This window comes from Myotis lucifugus, unplaced genomic scaffold (genome assembly GCF_000147115.1).
Source record: "Myotis lucifugus unplaced genomic scaffold, Myoluc2.0 scaffold_209, whole genome shotgun sequence".
NCBI classification, from domain to species: domain Eukaryota; kingdom Metazoa; phylum Chordata; class Mammalia; order Chiroptera; family Vespertilionidae; genus Myotis; species Myotis lucifugus.
This window is the reverse complement of record NW_005871257.1, coordinates 9,110-14,801: the sequence shown is the minus strand read 5'-3', so window position 1 is coordinate 14,801 and position 5,692 is coordinate 9,110. Positions and strand designations below refer to the sequence as shown.

Below are 5,692 nucleotides of genomic sequence, written 5' to 3'. Positions count from 1 at the left end.
TCTTATAAAACAATGTCACCTTTTTTCACTTAATTCTCTTACATTGACCCCTCTTCATTTAATTAGTATACTGTAAAATAATTATAATGTAAAATTGTAAGCCATATAATTCATTAACAAACACATCACTAATACCAACTCATCTACTATTAAATAGATGGATTTTAAACATTGGAAGCAATTATAATATTTTTAACAAACATGAGATGATGATCTTAAGCAATATTGTGGAAGTAGCAATCACCTTTGCAGATGAACATGGCCAGAACAAGTCAAAAGGTATGAGGATATAAAAACAACAACAAAAAACCCAGTAAGATATAATAACCCTTAATAAAATAAGCAGAAAATTTCACCATAGCCTCCCTATTTCTTAAGGTAATTGATTTGTGAGGAAAATGCATGTTGGAAGTATAACTTGGTTGTTACTATAGTTTGCTCTAAAATCCAAGATTCTGAATTCTCAATAGACTTTCAAGAAACAAGAAACTTTGCATGTGGAAATATGTCTGTTCCTCATTCCTTTGGGAGCAGGAATACCTCCATAACATGCTACATAAAAGGAGTTCTCAGGGCTGCCAACCTTACAGTAGCTCTAAAATCCAAGATTCTGAATTCTCAATAGACTTTCAAGAAACAAGAAACTTGAGGGGGGAAGGTTGGCAGCAAACAATAAATCCAATCATCACTGTCCTGGAAAAGCTGAAGTAGACTCAATCAGAAACCTGGGAGGCCCTTCACAACAGGCATCTGAAAAGGTAAGGATGTAGCCTCTCTAATGAATGGAGTCATGGACCATGTTTTTCTTAGCTGGTCATATTCATGGAAAGCACCATAGCTGAACATATCTTGATTCATAGATTCAAATATCTTGTATTTACAGAAGTCATTATTATTTAAGATATTTTTGCTCAGTTTATGACATGTAACTTTTTTTGTTAAACATACTATTATTAATGAGACTCAGATATATAGAGGGTTAAAGTATATTATACAGATGGTGTAGAGAAATATAGAGAAGAAATTTGTCATAAAAGAGATAGGAAGTTGCCTTTCTCTTAAAAAATAAACTGAAGGTAAAAATGAAACACCACTGCAGAAAACTCTTGGCCAGTGGGAAGAATTTAATAAATAAAATAAAATATGACATATGAATAGGATTTAAATCTACTTTTTGGAAAGAATAAAAGTAAGTCCAACATGGAGAAGGATTTAAATATACTTCAAAATAAAAATATTTAAACCATGTTTGAGAAAATAATTTTAACATCTTTTGGAGGTTTATTTTTACCTAGTTCTTTAATATCTCAAATTATTTTTGAAGTGGTTAAAGTGCTAAACATAATATATTATTTGGTTAGTGAGGGATACATGCTATTAAAATAAGTTTGGGCCAAATTGTAAAAAACTTAATGCCCAGGGAGTCTTTCTTTTAAGCTAAGTTTAGTGAGTTTCTATTGAAAAATTTGACCATGTCTAGGTCATGATATAAGTAAAATTTGAAATTTGACCACCAGGGGAAAAATTTGACCACCAGATGCTCCAACTGGTAGGTTAGCTTGCTGCTGGGGTCTGGCTGATTGGGACGGGTGAGATGGGCCAGACACGCCCTGGAGCCCTCCCACAGTCCCTCCCCGGCCCCAATCATGCACCAGTGGGGTCCCTGGGCCTTGCCTGTGCCTCTCACAATCTGGGAGGTTGGCTGGCTGGCCAGGGGGAGGGACTGGCTGGGGGGAGGGAACGGAGGAGGTTGGTCCGCCACAAGGAGGGACCAGGGAAGGTTGGCTGGCTGTGGGAGGTTGGCTGCAGGAGCGCACTGACCACCAGGGGGCAGCTCCTCTGGTAAGCGTCTGCCCCCTGGTGGTCAGTTTGCATCATAGTGACTGGTCGACCAGTCATTCCATTCGTTCCAGTCATTTGGTCGTAATGGTAGCTTAGGCTTTTATATATATAGATATAAATATCATATGGAGATGAAAAATATATAAATGAGAATTTTAAATATTAGTTTGTTTTAGGGACCATATCAATAAAAGTAATGGCTAACTACATAATGGAAAGTGAAGAAAAGGAAGATGGAAAGAATATTAGCAAATGAATTTCTAGAGATAAAATAAGAATCTATATTTAATATGATACTTCAATTCCCCTGAATACTAAATATAATATACTCTGTGTTCAAGAGCATATACCAAAATAAATGAGATTGCCATTTTCATCAGTATGGTGAGGAAGTTACTAGGTCTGGCCATAATTGGACATTCACAGAAAGTAGCTTTTTAGAAGAACAAAAAATAAGATTTGGACTGCCCTGTTGAGAATGCAGTGACTTTGGGGTCAGGTTGTACCCTATAACTCACTTGACATGCTTACTCATTCTCAATTCACGTTGGCTTCTTCAAGCAGATTTTCTTTATTTACCTGTATTTTCCCCCAGTAATGTTAGTTTCATTGAAAAGAATATTGGTACCAAGCAAATGTAAATGCTTTTTCCTTTAGTCTTGTAGCATTTCATCTTTGTTTTTAATTGTATTTGACCTTTTCCTCAATTTAAATTTGTCCTTAAGACATCAGAAAGTTCTTTATAATTCCCTTAAAAACAAACAAACAAAAACCAACTATGAAATACCTTGATAGTGAAGAAGGAAGCTTTGCAAAGTGGAGCAGGATGGGGGCTGGAGGTGGAGGAGCGCTTAAAGAAAAAGAGCTTAAACTGAACCCCTTTTATGAATCACTGCTACTTTTACAACACTCTTTTAGTGGATCCACAAGGTAAACAAAAAGAGGATTACTGATTTTATAATAGGTTAGTATAAAATTATAGAACTGTGGTTGTAAAAAAGTAGAAACACAATGAAAATAATTGCAAATGTTGCCCTTCATCCTAATATCAAAAAGCATATAATTATCATTATCTGTAAATTTAGAATTTATTTAATAAACCTATCATTTTTCTTGAAGATTATCCTATATAATAAAAGCCTAATATGCTAAGTGTCTGACAGTTCAACTGTTCGACCAGTCGCTATGACCACCAGGGGGCAGACGCTCCAACTGGTAGGTTAGCTTGCTGCTGGGGTCTGGCTGATTGGGACGGGTGAGATGGGCCAGACACGCCCTGGAGCCCTCCCACAGTCCCTCCCCGGCCCCAATCGTGCACCAGTGGGGTCCCTGGGCCTTGCCTGTGTCTCTCACAATCTGGGACCCCTCAGGGGATGTCAAAGAGCTGGTTTCAGCATGATCCCTGCAGTCGAGGCCGAGGGACCCCTCTGGTGCACAATTTTGTGTATATAGATGTGTCTATGGGCATATATGTATCATATACATACATAAAATAGAGCAAATTATAGTCAAAGTGGTGAATCTAAAAACATATATTCAATGGTGACTTATGTTCATTTTTCAAAAACTTTCATGGAAATTAAAATAACATTTCTTTATATTTTTGCTTATCAATTCATTAAAAACTACAATTTGTTCTGGTAAAATATTATCATTGAATATTATATTTATCTGACTATAATATGTAGGGACAGGAAAATTTATTTAGTTATATAAAAAGCCATAGAGATTAAAAAGTATAAAATTATTAGAGAGAACAAGAAATATCTAACTATGGAAAATAAGAAAGAATAAATTTTGGGACAAGTGCTACGTCTAACAAAATCAACAATCTCATTGGATAATCAAACCCATCCTGTTATCTAATTGAATATGCCAAATTTATTTTATAAGAATTATGTAGACTCCCTTTCCGTTTTGAATGAATGAACAAATCAGATAATTGCTTAGTGTTTTGTTTCACTTTGCTTGTACAGGCATAAGATATGCAAATATGAAACTGCTATGTAAAACAGCAAAATAAATTATATCCTTGGTTAAATACTTCCTATGCATTTAGTAGCAGAATATTATCATAAGCATTAATTCAGGGACAAAACACATATTTTGCAACATAAGAAATAAAAGGATAATAAGGCTAAATACTGAGAATTTCCTAGTATTGTAACTGTAGAGGATTCTCCATTGAGGGTAAAAGAATATGTATATTAGGCACAATCATATAAATGTATAAATCAGATGTTAGAGATAAATTGTATATTTTCTCAATGACACTGACATTTAAGCAATGAAGATACAATATTTTGGAGATGATAACAGTAGTTATTACACCATAAATGATAGTTAATTTTTGCTCTCATAGAAAATTACTTTTGGCAGCAGCAACATTCCATTTTAAGTTGCTTCTGGTGACCAAGGTGAAATGCCTCCAATACCCAGGCCTAGGCTTCATGAACTAACAAGCAGAAGAGCTCTTCAGTCCATGCTATTTCTCAAGACCTTTACCCAATTCAGCACTTCCCAACATAGTCTTCTTTCTCTTAAATATATCTCTTTATTGTTGACAGTATTACAGATGGCCCCATGCCCCCACCCCACTCCCCTCTGCCTTGCCCCTATCCCCACCTCACCCCAGGTCTTCACCACACTGTTGTCTATGAGCATGGGCTATGCATGTAAGTACATAAGTTCTTTGGTTTACCCACCCCCACTGCCCTGAGATATGTTAGTCTGTTCCATGCCTCCAGGCCAGGGACTTATTTTTTTTAAATATATTTTAATGATTTTTTGCAGAGAGGAAGGGAGAGGGATAGAGAGTTAGAAACATCAATGAGAGAGAAACATTGATCAGCTGCCTCCTGCACACCTCCTACTGGGGATGTGCCCACAACCAAGGTACATGCCCTTGACCGGAATGGAACCTGGGACCCTTCAGTCCGCAGGCCGACGCTCTATCCACTGAGCCAAACCGGTTAGGGCTGGGACTTATTTTGTTGGTCAATTCATTTTGTTCATTAGATTACACAAATAAATGAGGTCATGCAACATATTCTTCTTTTTGACACTCCACACACACACACAAATAAAATAAAAGTTTATAAGAATTGAGAAATATTCATACTCCATCCTCCTTTAGGAAATATAAGCATGCACACACACACACATGCACACACACACACATCTACCTATAGGTATAGATATTTATAGTTTTAACTATGATTACATTTCTGTAATTGTATATATAATAGTTTAGTTCTAGTTATGGTTATATGCATGACTTACAGTAAACAAACCTCCTGACTTTTGTTTTACCAAAATTTCTCCAACTTCTTTGCAAGCATATTCTCTTTCTGCTACCCCAAAGGTACACTTAGAACTTTGGCAAATGTTCAAATAATCATTAATAACAGCTAGTGAGTCTGACAACATTAATGGAAAGAACCTTTTATTTTAGGTCAAAATCAACCGAAACTACCCTACTTGGGAGGAAATCATGCTGAGACACTGAAGCGATGTCAGGAACACATTACTGAATTAGTGTAACTCAGGACAGTTTAGCAGCTAAGAAGGTCACATCCTGCTCTTTGAGTCCTAGAAGTCTGTACATAATAGCTGCTCAATAAATTTAATTTCATTACAGTGATTTAATTTAAATAAACAAATACAATTAATCTCCTCAATTTGTGCAGAACTCATGTTGAAAAATATGTCTGTCACCAGAGCTTTTATGAGTATATGTCCTAAGATAGGTAAGTCTTTGAATAAGATCAAAGACTAAAAAATCTTAGCAGATTGTTTTATTTCATTTCTACATATTACCTATGGCTAGTACGTTACATTTCTTTAACTC

The 5,692-nt window shown here is 35.9% G+C and overlaps 1 pseudogene; it reads left to right on the top strand.

The window, feature by feature from the left end:
- Positions 1 to 491: 491 nt before the first annotated feature.
- On the top strand, positions 492 to 611 carry LOC111827728 (annotated as a pseudogene).
- Positions 612 to 5,692: the final 5,081 nt, after the last annotated feature.